This window comes from Sinohyriopsis cumingii, chromosome 11 (genome assembly GCF_028554795.1).
Source record: "Sinohyriopsis cumingii isolate HCF-2022 chromosome 11, ASM2855479v2, whole genome shotgun sequence".
NCBI lineage: Eukaryota > Metazoa > Mollusca > Bivalvia > Unionida > Unionidae > Sinohyriopsis > Sinohyriopsis cumingii.
Window position 1 is genome coordinate 12,760,645 of NC_142971.1, and position 15,925 is coordinate 12,776,569.

Below are 15,925 nucleotides of genomic sequence, written 5' to 3' on the forward strand. Positions count from 1 at the left end.
TCATTAGGATACTCCAGGATATATTTTTTAAACAACTGTGCTAGTGTCTTTAATGTAGTTGTGTATCCAGTTCTAATCCTGTTAGCACGAGATCTGAAATCTTCTTCATGAACGATAATAACTGAAGTTTTTGTAACAGTAAAGATAGGAAACGGTATTGAAGGAATTCTTTTACTCCCTAAAGGAATGTAAGAATTACCCACCCCCCATGGATACATATCTCGGTATTTTGGAGTTGTTATAAACCTGGCTTCGTCAGTAAGAAATTCAATTAATTTTGGTTCTGGTGGTCCTTCATATACCGGGGGAACATCAGGCCAACCTAGTACGGATCTGATTGAAGATTGATGAATATCAACAGCATAATCAGGAGAATGTATCTCTATCGTCGAGGACAGCGTCGGCTCATGAATATTAATCGATATTTTTGCTTCCTTTCCTGTTATTGATTTTATTCTACGTTGAAATTCATCATTGATCTCCTCGATCTCATAACTACCAGTGGGTATTCCAACATCTATCCAGTCAGGTGTTCCATCGGGTTTGTTTTTATTAGCAAATACGAGCGAATTATTTGCTGGTGTATCATTAAATGATTTTGATTTGATATTTGGCCAGCTGTAATATACCCGTAATTGCGCTAGTGCAATTTCATTAGCGTGAATTGCAGTAGGAAAGTTAATACTAAATTCAGGATTAGTTGAATTTACCGAGATCATCGTTGTCTTGTGCGGGGTTGTATTAGTCACGATCTGCTGGAGTAATTCCGTCATTATTAATACTTGTATCTTTAATACCGATACCTTCGTCGTGTATTTTAGTCATCATTGAAAACTCGAAATCAGATATAATTCCAACACTGAGACTCGCTGATAACAACGAGGACAATTTCGACTATGCTACCGTCGCTGTGTGTAATTTTATTATGAAATCGGATAATTTTTCATTCGTGCAAGTACATATTTTTTTTGCGATGATATTAAGTACACCTGCAATCGTTGTTGCTGCTGAAATACAAATAGTTACAGCTACTGGTGCCATCATTGTTACCGTGGATAATATTATTCCAGCTCCAGCAACAACAGCGGATACTGAATAAACAATCACGTCGACGATAACTAATCGTCGTCGGTATTTTTTTACCTTTACTGTATATTGTTCGACTTGATCTTTTAGCGCCGCCTGCCATTCACGCGCTTGATTGTATCTGTATTGTGGACCGTCCATATATTTTTATGCAGTAAACAACTGAGGTGTTTCAGCTACAAATTCCAAACACCACCAGTAAGATGTTGCGGTTAATTCCTTATCAGCTGCTTCCAAAATAAATATTTCTTCGGTTCCGTTATTTAATATAACGGATACAACCCCGGAAAACCTGTCGGTGGAATGACGCCATGGATACGTTGTAAATATGTAAAATTTTGTAGCACTGAACACAGACAACCTGTACACGCCAGTGACTGTTGCGGTATATTTGAAAGAATTATTCTGCTGCGACCATGTTGCGAATCCCGATGATACTGTGTATACGATGTTTGTGATATGTCCGGGAGTTATTCCGGCTGGGATTTTAATCAGACTGATTTTATTGACGACCTCAGGAATCCCCGCTACGATGTCTTGCTGTGTTTGTTTAATCGTGTCAATGTTGGTCTTGATATCTTGCTGTGTTTGTTTGATCGTGTCAATGTTGGTTTTGATATCTTGCTGTGTTTGTTTGATCGTGTCAATGTTGGTTTTGATATCTTGCTGTGTTTGTTTGATCGTGTCAATGTTGGTTTTGATATTAACGAGTTTTATGTCAACGACAAACGGAATGCCGAAGAATTCTTCTACGATTCTTTGATGGACTCTGCGAAATCTTCCAAAAGTGCCCGCGTGAACATCATACTCGGTCCGTAACGTGGATAATTTACCGTCTACGGTGTCGACGTATTTTTTTGTTGCTGCGTCTTCGTCGGATGTTGGATCTCTTAAAACTACTATTTTATTTCCGTTCATGCTAAGTTCACCTGTCATTGTGTCACCGGTATTTTTTACGCGATAAGCAACACTTTTTGCAATTTCATCTCTGATGGTTGTAAATGATACACTTGAATCCCTAATTCTGCCGCTGTCAGTAAACACAGGAATAGTATCCGTAGCTGCACTAAGTACTCGTCGGATTATATCATTCCATTTGATATTGCTTGTTTTTAGTTTACCATGTCGATCTTGAAAAATAACAACCTCATCTGGGTCAACTCCAGCCAGGTTCATAACGTCAGCGAGGTCATCTTTAGTTGCGTACTTTGACAAATCAACATCGCCGAATGCTCTCTTAACACGTGAGGATCTTCTTCCGTAAATATCAACCATTATAATAAGACCTGTTGTTTAAAACGCTTTACGCGCAACGAATCGGTTGCTTGTATAATCATGCACGACTTTATGTGGCGGTTTGGATGATTTTGATATAGCGTTAAGTACATTAATTACTTCACGGCCGCATATTGGTGGATCTGTCATTGTTTGTGTGGGTAACGTTGAATACCAAACTCTGGTTGTTGCGTGGAGTGGTGCGACATACTTGATAAATTCAACTGGTGGAGCTAACCCGTCTGAATCAAAATAAACGATTCCAAGTGGATCAACCGCGTATGATACCCAGTGAGTACCAGGTCCAGAACGTTCATCGAGATTAATAATACCTGTTTCTAGTTTGTTTGGTTGTTTTGGTAATTGATCTCGCATGAAAGCACCGCTAAAGTTTTTTATTTTTAATCGTTTAGCAGCATCAAGTAAATCAAAATTTGATGCTGGAGCGTCTAACGTGGAAGCCTCAGACCCTTTCCCCAACGAGATCCTGGCAATCTTAAGCCGCGTCCCTTTTTTTTGTATCCTTGCCCTGTTGCTTTCTTTAGAGCCATTCCAGCAGCTGTTCCAACAGCACCTAACTCGGCTGCTTTTGCTACGGCTGGCGCAGCAGCAGCTATTAACGCTGGAATAGCCGCAAGAAGTGGAAATATGCCACCGGTTTTAACCATGTCTTTGATGGCGCTCGGGGAAAGATGAAATTGAACTCCAGTTTTTGATTCCAGGGCTTTATTGAAATGTTTAATCTGATTATTTGTCAACGATAATTTGTTTGGACCACCACCAATTTGATCTCGTTTTAGTGATATTTTAGTTCCACATTTGTTGGTGGTTTTTGATTGAAGTTTTTTGACCTGACCAGGAGTCAGAGTAACATTAACATGACCATACGACATTTTTATATAAAATATATTTTTCTAAATAATACGATTACAGATTTTCCACCGGTGCATCAACGACCCTCATTCGACCACTACCACCTTCAAGTAACATGGCATCGCTAAGTATGACCGCGATTGCTCTGTAGAAGGCACCAGCACCTGGTGGATTAGTAACACGAGCTCGAAAGTGTATATCAACGACAGATTGTTTGGATAAATCAAGATGCTCCAGTGAAAAATAATAAATCGGATATAGACTTGTAAAATCTAATTGTGATATTTGCAAACCAGTATCTATATTTTGATCACGTCCCATGAATGACATTAAACGATGATATGCGCGCGCTACATGATTTTGATCAGAATTTAACAATATTCCTCGGCTGGTTCTTGATGTCCATTTATCCGTAAGAAAACTTCATTAACTCCAAGATTGTCAAATATCATATATGAATGTTCTTGATTATTCGTTCGGTTATTATTTTGCAGCGCAATAAAAATATGTCGTGGTGAAGAAACACCCTGTTGTGATGCTATATGCCATGTAAATAAACCATTAACATTACTTTGAATAGCATCTGTGGTTACTGTTAACCATGATAGCAATGATTTACCGCCTTGATCCATAAAAGAAAGTAATTTTTGTTCCTCAGTGATAGATGGAGTCCACAGTGAAAGTTTTGATATATTTACTTTACCATCAGCAACATCAGCACCTCGCCAGATTGCATCATTATCATCATTTTTTCTTACGAGCACAATTGTGTGTTTAGCTCCAAAGATGACCTTTCTAACATTTCTGCAAAATCCAAAGATGTGAGATAATGGAATTGCACATGAAAAATTTCTATCATTTCCTGACAACGTTGCTCGGCGTGTTGCAAATCCTAGGTTGTAAGTCGCATTAACGCTTCCTATAATATCAAAAGCAGCACCTGGTCTGTCTGCGTGTTCAAAATCAACTGATTGTGGATTAATCGCAGTATCTTGAGGTGTCCGTATTTTGGTATACTGAACATGATCAGCGTTGTTGGTAATATCCTTGGCAAACATCATTGTTGGACCGGCTGATCTTGTGTAATCATCAGAATATCTCGCTAGACCAATTATTGTTGTAGCAACATCAACATCCTTCTGAATCGATTCGATATTTTTTCCATCAATCATGTATGTGGCGCTATCAAACAACGCCATAATCCCGTTGTTGACAAAACCAACGCGCAAATTAGCAGCATATGGCGTATTAGCTACAACATTCGTTACAAGTCTACCTTCTACTTCAATAAACGCCTCAGCGGGCAAGAAATATCTACTTGTATCATGAACCTGTAATTCGATTCTCCCCCGCTGATTTGGTTGTATTGCGTCATAAGAATAAAACTGATAATCACGTATAGATTCATACTTAAGGACAGGTGCTTCCATATCAAATGCTGGGTCTGATTCGCGCCTGAACATTTTTATTATAATTACCATTTTTCCAAATGATGATCATCGTCGACGAAGCCCGCTTCCTGCTATTAAATTTGCTGTTATATTTTTTTCCTCTTCTTCAGATAATTCCGCTAGTTTTTGATTTGCAGCTTGATTTATTATTTTACTTACGTCTGCTGGCATCACCTCAGTACTTGCCAGTTTCACAGGTGGTTGTTGTTTTCGTCGCAATAATCGTGCTAGTCTATCTTTGATCGCCGAGAATGCCTTACCAGCAACATTGATAATTGCACCAGGAGTTTTTTCACGAACAATATCGATAGCTTTCATCGATAATTGTTTTGCAATAGGTGCTGCTTTTGGAGCTATCCTTGTGAATAATCCCCGAATAACATCACCAAGTCCATCTCCGTAAGTAGCTCTGTAGATTGGTAATCGTGAGTTCACCGCTCTGACCTGTACAGATTTACGATGATTATTATGTATGATCATTTTATTTTATTTGTTATTTATCTAACAATTAGTCATCAACAAGTTCATCGATAAGTTCTCGGTAAACTCCGATATCCATAATACCACCTTGAAATAATCGCCGACAAATATCAGATGCTTCATTGGTTATTTCTGGTGAATTATTTCCGGCACGTTTTCCTCCTATGAGAACCTCTAACCGTGACACATCATTAATGATATTATCAGGACAAACAAAATTATTTCCCAGACCACTGCCAGTAGCTCCTTCGTCTGATTTCTTAGATGGTGTTGTTCTAAATAGCTTTTTAAATTTTGACAGCGATGAAGAAGATTGTTGTTGTTCAATTTGTTGCAGAGGTGGAGGAAGTTGATGCTGGGTGAGTTGTTCTTGTTCTAGTTGTTTCAGTCTCTCTTTATAAAGTCTTTTTACTTCTTTATTAAGATTTTTATATTCTGGACCTCTAGCTTGTTTTTTGTTGTAATATACGCGATATATATATTTAATAAAATTATCATCATTTATTTTTTCATGATGGGGTTTTAAAATATCAGATTTATTAATCATACTATTTAATATTGCTTCGGGTAATTGTTCTCTTTTAGTATTTCTAATTTCTTCAACAGCTCCTTCTCTGAATTTTGCAATCAAAGTTTTCTTCTGGTTTGAGTTCAGATGCAAGTTCTTCTCTCACGTCGGCGACTTCAGTACGAAGTTTTCCAATACCTTCAAGTATTTCTTCACCGACATGTGGAGGTTGAGCTGCAGTTATTTCCCTGGCTATGTCAGGTGGAAGATCTCGTAAAATCTTCTTTGTTTGTTTAGTTCTTCTTGCTATTTTTTCGGTTTGTTCCGCTGTTTGTTTTGATACCGGAAGAAGATCTTCCTTGATGACTGCAGTGACGGGCTTAAACAGTTTTTTAGTTTCTTCTTCATACTCAACTTGTGCTTCTTGCTGCGCTTGTAGATTTTTTCTGAATGAATCTCTAACAGGAAGAAATTTTTTGATTGCTTCTAATCGTTCTCGAGCTATTCTTGCAGTATGAGATTCCGGATGTACCATTTTATTATAATATAATGATTTAATTATTATAGCAGCGGAGGGGGTGATGACCTCAGCGAAGGCGTAATTGCGTAAACAGCATGCATAATAAACTAGAAAAAATCACCAACGACAATGGAGTACATGGGTACATCCGATCAATACAAACCCTGATGTAATTCCTATATATCCTGTTGAACCTACTGTAATACAAAAGCAGCCAATACAAGTACGTGCGGGACTAAAGATGCAGCCATGAAGTAGTAAAATGGCCATCTGAGCGGCACGTAAGGCAATCTGAGACTTTAACTGACAATTATCACAAAAGAAATTCAAAGAGGAGAACATCCAATTGCACTGTAGAGCGTATTCAGCACACAAGAGATAAGAAAAACTAAGGGTTATGAAGATCCCACAGAGGTTGTCAAATCGAACATAGAATGAATTGAGTCTGCTGATGAATTGTATGAAAAGCTGAAGAGTTAGATAAATGAGGCCGAGTGAAACATACACAAACAAAAAAGCTGCGTGCAAAATCAGTTCACATGTGATCTTAAAGGTGAATCACACATGCGCAAGCATTTAGACATCTCACACCCCTGAAGAGAGGTTTCGGTGAAGATACTGATATCATTAATGAAAACGTACGAGAAAAAAATACTTTGTGAAAGAATATTAAAAGAAATGAGTGTTACAAAAGTGTTTATAACCACTGTAATGGGTATGACGGTGTCAACAGTTCCGCCGTCAATGGCAAATCTTTAACTCCAAGTTAAACGAGCCATTAGATTTTGATAGCATATTGTCTTGCCTAATAATCCTACCAATTGTCACGTCGCTCTTCATGGACGGGCGACGGATTCAGAAACGGTCCGTCTTGTCATCAGCTTTTGGTTCACTTGAGGATATACTATCATATTCTGTGGGAATGATCTTATTCTAAGGGTGCAATTAATGAACAGAGGCGTCAAATGAAGGTAACATTATTTAATGACAGAAAGATGATCCATGCAACTCAAGTGACTGATGGGAAATGATTGTGAAATTATAGCGTAACTAACATTATGAAATGCAATATATTATGATATAAAGTACTGTTAGAGTAAGCTGAATCTGTTAGTAGAACACAAATTTGTTCATAAAGCTTGTTAACATACGTTATGACTAACAGGAAGCAGCAAGTAATTACATATGCTTTTCTAACTGAAAGTATTTCTAAATACAGAGCTGAAGCATGCAGGTGAATAAGAATGCAGTGTGTCAAGCAACTAATTAGCAATAAAGACTAAAATACTCACGTGTATCTTGTTATTTCTTATATGCAGGGTTAACATGGTTAGTATTGAGTCATAAAAGCTATTGGTGTTCAATACGTTCTAATTTATTCTGTATTCATTCATGGGGGGGGGGATAACAGAAATAAAAGAACCTAATCTGGGTTCAAGGTTTACCATTGTTGGTGCACCATAGTCTTTGGTGCTCAATGTGTCTAACGTTTGGGTGCAGATGCACCCAAAACATACGGTTCTGGTTCACAGTTTCAAGAGTGCACCAAGCATGTCTGGTTCACTGCCTTTATGATTTATACCCATCTTGGTACAATGGTTTGCTAACAAGCAGACGACAAAGTTCTATTTATTGAATTTCACACCAAAAGTGTAAATTCTATAAAATGAATAAATTATCAATATAATGTTTGTGAATTTGGAATAATAAATTATAGGCGCACTGAATATAAATAGAGTTGCTATATACAAATGTAGGTTATTCACCTTCTACTTAAATGACAAAATAAATAAGTTCAAAACACGTCATTTTACTAAGTCACAAAATAACACTCTGCTAGTGTTATTTTATGCAATGGAATTAGTTAAACAACTTTAAAATGTGTTTTACCATAGCCACATCAGATTTTAAGGTTGGTTGAGCCATTTTTGTATTTAGCGCCTTGGACAAAGACTGGAAAGTGACAAAGTTCGTGAACGCTGACCTCCTTTTATACTATTATTATTATGGACCAATCAGAATTTAGCACTTGCGATCATCGGGCAAGAAAGAATTACTGACCAATCAAAATCAAGCACCAAAATATTCTATGCTGAAAGTGACGTAATCGTGTAAACATGAAGACCCAACCACACGGAACACGCGAAAGAATTAATTCTACAGATTTTCACACGAATGATAGAAATAAAATGCAACTGCACAAGGCATCATACATTTAAGATGTAAGCAGACAAGCCGTGTGATCAAAATGTAAAATCAGTTCAAAATACGTTTCTTCCAACATCCGTCGACAACACATCGTAGCGGTAATATACAGCATGTGCTCCGCATGAATGAACGTTCAAATCACGTCTGCCGAAATAAGTCTACATATCTGTGAATTAAAACTGGGACATTTTAAGCATAACAAGTACATATAACTAATATGGTCATTCTTACTTGCATGAAACAGCTCACTTCATGAACAAGATATATATTACGATGGTGCAGTGAACGAGAAATGCCATGCTGTAAACATGCTAAAGTTGACGCAGTTGACTTAAACCAGATGTACCGGCATAACACAATGTTCCCAACCATTCCGCTCGATGACAAAAGCATACTGGCGTTTACCAGCAGCATAGTCCAATTTCATTTTTAACTTTTATACATAGTAATAAAATTGTATTATAATTCCTTTATCTGAGCTGAAACATAGCTATCATAACAGTAAAAACCTCCATTAACGTTTCTGATATTGTCGAAACAGAATGAATGGCTTTTTGAATGCATGCTATCAAATTGCACTATTTTTGCCCTTAGTTGCTTCAGACGGGTGGGCAAGAGGCATCCTCCAAACGTACATAACGAACAATTCAGAAATATTTGTTCTTTTAGTCCCCAGTTAAAAGTGTAATGTTTTTTTCCCCATGAGTTTATCGTCGTATAAACTGTTAGTTACCGAATCACACAGCAAATAAAACCCGTAGGGCGTTATGCAAGCTGTAAGAGTCGGCAGCTGACAGTTTATACGAAGATAAACTCCGGGGAAAAAATACATTAACTCTTATAATTGCAAGTCTTTATAATTTTATTTACTTTTTATGTGCTACTTTCTTTTCTTTTTTTTAAATAAGAAAGATATTTCCTATCAGTTTTACAGCTTTATTTTAGTGTATGAATTTTGATGAGGGCGTCTGCTACGTAGCTATTTATAAAACAGCAGATTCTCCATCTGCAACATAGTAGGTACGTCAACAACAAAAAAAAAAAAAACAATTCTACCGATGGTAGGCGATCTAAAGCTTTGAACATTCCACAGCATGGTCTTAATTTTTTTCATATCTGATCTGAGTAGAAGTTCAATATTCAAAGCAAAGATGTGTTATTTTATTTGACATACGAATGACTCTTGGATGGTATGCTCTCATTGCGACTTTGCCGAACTGTTATTGCCCAGACACGTTAGTAACCAATTTCGGTTTCATTAAATCTATTTTCGTGTTCAGTAACAGTTTAGGCTACCTACAGGGACTACTTACAAATGAAATTAAGAGTATCGGTAAATGGTTATAGTGGGTTAAATGGCTATTGGGGTCCAATAGTCAAACAGTGTAAGACATTGACCATGACCCTTACGATGGGTGAGTAGCAGTATCTGTAACCGACACCCCACACACACATAGTAACTATCAAGGTCTAACATTGTAAGACTGTAAATACAATTGTTATAATGTTAGTCTTCGAACCCTACTCCCAATCCCAATATCCATTTACCTATAGATTTAAACTCATTAGTAACGAGACGCAGTCAAAGTGCTGTACAACAATATCCCCAATGCTCTTCTTGGCAGAGTTTCCCCGCCTTTTTTAAAACCTAACCAAAGAAAGAATGGTTTATCTTCATAAAGGTTATAAAGATTTGTTACTTGATTATATCAAATCAATTTATTACATTTTCTACATAAAAAAAATAAACCCAACGTTTTTATTTCCTTTCAGTGGCATGCAGCGTGTATGCCTTCTGATTCACTGTTTACATTACTTTGCACGTGACGCTATGTATAGAAGCATAAAGTAGTTCTCCGTTTCTAGGTGTAAAATAAACCCAACGTTTTATTTCCTTTCAAATGCATGCAGCATGTATTCCTTCAGATTCACTGTTTACATTACTTTGCACGTGATGCTATGTATAAAAGTATAAAGTAGTTCTCCGTACAATTTATACAGAGATAAATGCAAATGGCTCTGATCACGTGTATGTTCTGACCATGAAAATCTTCCCTACATTTATCAACTGATGCAACTGCAATTATCGTATTATGAAAACCTGTTCAAGCTAGATAAGTGAGTAGCATAGTGAAAGAAACTAAACCTTTTTTTCACAGATCGAACGAAGCAGCAAATCTCCATGACGTAACACAATATTAACATTCATTATGGTCTTGAAGTGTCAATATTTGTTAAAATTCATTATGGTCTAATAGGATCTATATGTATTAAAATTCATTATGATTTAGTATCGTCAATATGTATTATAATTCAGTATAGTCTAGCAGCATCAATTTGTATTAAAATTCATTATGATTTAGTAGTGTCAATATGTATTATAATTCAGTATAGTCTTGTAGTATCAATTTGTATTAAAATTCATTATGATTTAGATGTGTCAATATGTATTAATTTATTATATTCCAGTAGTGTCAATATGTGTTATAATTCAGTATAGTATAGTAGTATCAATTTGTATTAAAATTCATTATGATTTAGTTGTGTCAATATGTATTAAAATTCACTATAGTCTAGTAGTGTCAATATATATTAAATTCATTATAGTCTAGTAGTGTCAATATGTATTAAAATTCATTATAGTCTAGTAGTATCAATTTGTATTAAAAATCATTATTATGTAATAGTGTCATTATGAATTAAAATTTATTATCGTCTAGTAGTGTCAAAATATAAGATATGAAGCGGTTTTAAAGCAAGGCGAGCGAGTATGTATGTATGTATGTATGTATGTATGTATGTATATATGTATGCATGTATGTATGTACTAACAGCTTGACGACAAAAAGCGACAAGAACTTCTAATTCGCTATCGTCTACCAGTGCTTGCAACATGTGACTACTGTGTAAAACCGGATGTTTAAATATAGGACTCTACAATTATGACTGTATGTATGTATGTATGTATGTATGTATGTATGTATGTATGTTCAAAGTGTGGAAACTTTACAAACGTGTGTATACTTCATTGCAGCTAAAACGCCAAAAGCGACAAGAACTTCTAATTCGCTATCGTCTACCAGTGCTTGCTACTTGGAGCAACATGTGACTACTGTGTAAAATCGGATGTTTAAATATAGGACTCTACAATTATGACTCTGTGTGTGTGTGTGTGTGTGTGTGTGTGTGTGTGTGTGATTTTGATTTTTAACGTAGCTTTAACAATTTTTCAGTTATATCGCTACGATGTCCTCACATTTACCTCTTAATGCTGAGCGCCAAGCGAGGAAGCTGTTAGTACCATTTTTGTAAGTCTTTGGTATATCTCGGCCAGGGAGATCGAAACCACGTCTTCCCGCATCCGAGGCAGATCCTCTAACCACTAGGCCACCGGAGGGGTCCTGCAATTATGACAGAACTGTATAAATATCACAAAACAGTACAATTATCAAGAAATAATTGCACCGCCACTCTAAAGAGAGATATAGGCAGCTGTGGGTTAAAATATTTTTCTGGCTGAAACCGTTCAGAGGAGATGTTGCAGAAGACGTAGAATGTTTGCAATAAAACTTCTGATTTTTCTTTGATGAAAAAATATTCTTCAGTGATAACATATCAAGATGCTATATAATAACGGCAAGAAAAGGATATATATATACAAAGATGGCATGAAAATGATTATATATATATACACGGTATGAAAATATATATAATGACGCCATGAATAACCGCATGAAAATGATATATAATGACGGTATGAAAATTGTATATAAGAACGGTATGAAAATTGTATATAATGATGGCATGAAAATGATTTATAATGACGGTATGAAAATAATATATAGTGACTATTTGAAAATAATATATAATGACGGAATGAAAAATGATACATCGCATACAACTGTTGTCAGATGTTATTAACATATAACATAAATCAAGCCATATTCGGAACAAAATCAAAATACTGTATCCGACACAAAACTATTAATACAAAATGATGCGGGTGTTGTGAGCTTCGCACGTACATGTCACAATTTGAAATAAGACGACTTTTTTCGGTAATTATTTATATAAAAACACAATGTACATAAGTTATGACAAACAAGACCATTTATATATTCCATGCCACATCTATGTTTTGACTTTTAAGCGACTTTTGGTCGACATCTGGTGTAATGTGCTTAAATTAATTTTAATGTAATCTCACGTCGACAGGTGTACATTGCCGAAAGCTGTCTAATCAGTTCTAATTTCCAGAACATTCCTGATAGTGAATATAAACAAATGTTGGTATCAATTTTCTCTCATTCTTGATTATTCAGGGGACGAAAGGAATATATATTTAATTTCCACCGTTTATTTGGCACTCGAATTACGATTGATTTCGCATACTACGAAGCGTAACATCTGCAATGAAAACGACATTTGATATCCACAAGCCAGATCAGACACTTGATATCACTAAATTATCAATTAAACACAATTTATCATGACCACTGCTTCCTTTAATGTGTCAGGAAGTCATTCACCTTTCAATGGCGGCTGAGATATATTTCTCAAAACAAATAGATCAATTAAACCCCTCATATGGAAAAAATAGGATTTTTCCTTTTATCATTGAGTTATTTTTGTATGCGAGTGGGTGGGTTTGGTCAGTATCAAAATGTGTCTTAAGAATAGATCAGAAAATTTAGTTGTTATTTACTTCATCATATTCCATTACAGATTTATGGAAATGGATGATATAGCAGTCAAAAGCGGTCTACGTAAGGAATGATGGCTTAAAGACTATTGCAATTTTTTGTTGAAATTTCCTCTTCTAATGGAAATATTTTTTTGGTGCTTAATGTTAGAACAAGCCGTACCAACTTCTGTTGAGGCCAAGTTAAGAGCTCAAATGATCTTCAGACACGGCTATGGTACTGCTTCACGTGCAACAAGAAAGACATGCCATGGTCTTTTATTAGAAACTTCGTTGCAGAAGTCTTTTACAATAGAATTACAACTCATCAAAACTAACTATTACTCGTAATTCTTTATAACGCTTGAAAACAAATCTGAGTAAAATTCTGTGTAGCCCACAACTATTTAGACAAACTGTAGAGAATTACTTACATGCCAGAATTAAAGACAATATTTGTTAGTTGTGATTCACATAAGTTACCAAAGGTTCCTAATTTCCGAGATAATCTGGACCTTAAAATTGACGCTAACATTGTCGTTGATCATTGGAGAGCTTAGATGGACGCATGCATTGCTCATGTAGATGAAAGTTGAGATCACGTGCTGAAACCAGGAAATGGTGTTGTTGTTGTTGTTGTTGTTGTTGTAGGGTTTAACGCCATTTTTCAGCACAAGATAGGCTATATATGGCGGCCAGAATTAATGGTGGAGGAAGAACCCGGGAAAACCCCGGAAAGAACCACCTACCCACGAGAAGCTGCTGGCAAGCTTTCTCACATACCCACATTGGCCGAACCCGAGACTCGAACCCATGCAGACAGAGGTGAGATGGCAGTGATCCGTAACGGTGAGCGCATTAGACCACTCGGCCACTCGGGGACCCAAAAACCAGGAAATGAATAATGGGAGAAAGAGATGCGAAGCGCCCGCTAATACGCTTGCTGGGGTTTCATACCTCAATTAAGTTTAAGAAAGATGGCTTAGCTTTAGTTTTGTTTCGGATTTATTTATTTATTTATTTATTTTATTTATTTATTTATTTATTTATTTATTTATTTTGGTTTGTTTTTACTCTGGGGATTATAAAAGCAACCGTTGCATTAGGATGATTAAGAGCAGTAATCGAAGTACTTACAGGAATATTCTTACATGACGAGACTGGTTTTCTGTTCTTCAACGCGTACAGTCTGTAATGTCAGCCTTATTCTAACATCGGAATTTCAAGTGGTGATAAAGTATTTTTTTCTTCTTCTTTCTTTTAAAGAACCAGCCAACCTACATTGTATTGTATGCACTTAGTATCTGATCATGAAAAAATAACTACCATACACGAAACAAAGGTTTGTCGGAGCACTCGTGAAAAACTTTGAACTTTCGGGCTCAATTACTAAATTGGTTCCCTGTACTAACCGTCATTCTGTTATGTTGACTTGAAACCAGATTAGTTCAAATACTGCCATCATTTACTGCGCACGCTGACACACATCATCCAGTACTGTGAAGGTCGTATACTGTCATCGTCTGCGGCGCACATTGATACGCAGCAACCAGTGCTGTTGGAGGTCAAATACTGCCTTCGTTTGCGGCAAAGGTTGACACATCAACTAGTGCTGTGAAGGTCAAATACTGTCATTGTCTGCACACACAACAACTAATGCTATAAAGGTCAAATACTGCCATCATCCGCGGTACAGGCTGACACACTGCAACTCATGCTGTGATGGTCAAATAATGCCATCGTCTGCGGTACAGACTGACACACTGCAACTCCTGCTGTGATGTTAAAATACTGTCATCGTCTGCGGCACACGTTGACACACAGCAGCCAGTGTTGTTGAAGGTCAAATACTGCCATCGTCTGTGCACACGGGAACTCATGATGTGAAGGTCAAATACTGTCATTTTCTGCAGCACTTTGATACACAGGAACTCATGCAGTGAAGGTCAAATACTGCCATCGTCTGCGCACACAGAAACTCATCTCATGCTTTGAAGGTTAACTATTGCCATCGTCTGCGCACACAGCAACTCATGTTGTGAAGGTCAAATACTCTTATCGTCTGCGGAACACGTTCACACACAACTAATGCTGTGAAGGTGCTCCACGTACTGAGCATCGATTTTTACCCCCGAAATCAGTTTCACAATCCAAATAGATGCACATACCAACTCAGTTACACACACTCAAAACCATCTCGTTCTGTACTGAAAATATTCCCAGTAAGTATCAGTATGTAATAAGATGGCAATTGATAAAAGAAAGCATCTTGGAGTATTATTTTTTTTTAAATTAGCTTGGTTTGGTTTTTGAGCTTAATACTATTTACCAGCACACGATATACTTGATCGCCCGTATATGTAGTGGAAGAAGAACCAACGAAGGGCCTGAGATGAACCACCTATCCACGGGAAGCAAGTGGGACGCTTTCTCACATACCCACTTTGGTCGAGCCGATACTCGAATCCAAGTAGAGGTAATGTGTATGTGATCTGTGAAGTCTAGCGCTTCAGACTATTCTGCCACCTCCCTCCCCCAAATAAAATAAAAAATAAAAACCTTAGGAAATATTCAAAGATTTTACAATATCGGAAAAAGTTATCAAGACTGATAAAAACAAATTCTCCGCAAATGTGAGTTGATGTGTATGAGAGGAGAAAATTGTAACAAAGTACAAAGCAACATAGATACTTCGTAGCAGATACAAACTCAGAATAGGATAACATTGAATTTTACCAGTTTTCGATTTCAAAATCTAAAATTCGCGCAATAGTGCTCTATCTCTGTCTGTCTGTCTTCTTTTGCACTTGGAAAATAAATAATTATCTATTACAAAGCTCTTT

General features: G+C 36.6%; 1 long non-coding RNA gene across 2 annotated transcripts in view; it reads right to left on the reverse strand.

Moving 5' to 3' along the window:
* LOC149787620 (uncharacterized) overlaps window positions 1–15,925 on the reverse strand; it is a 37,685-nt gene that overhangs the window by 13,331 nt on the left and 8,429 nt on the right. For both annotated transcript variants that reach the window (XR_016424372.1, XR_016424373.1), the window contains exon 2: window positions 11,664–11,802. This is a non-coding gene — a long non-coding RNA (uncharacterized LOC149787620). The remainder of the gene's footprint in view (window positions 1–11,663; window positions 11,803–15,925) is intronic.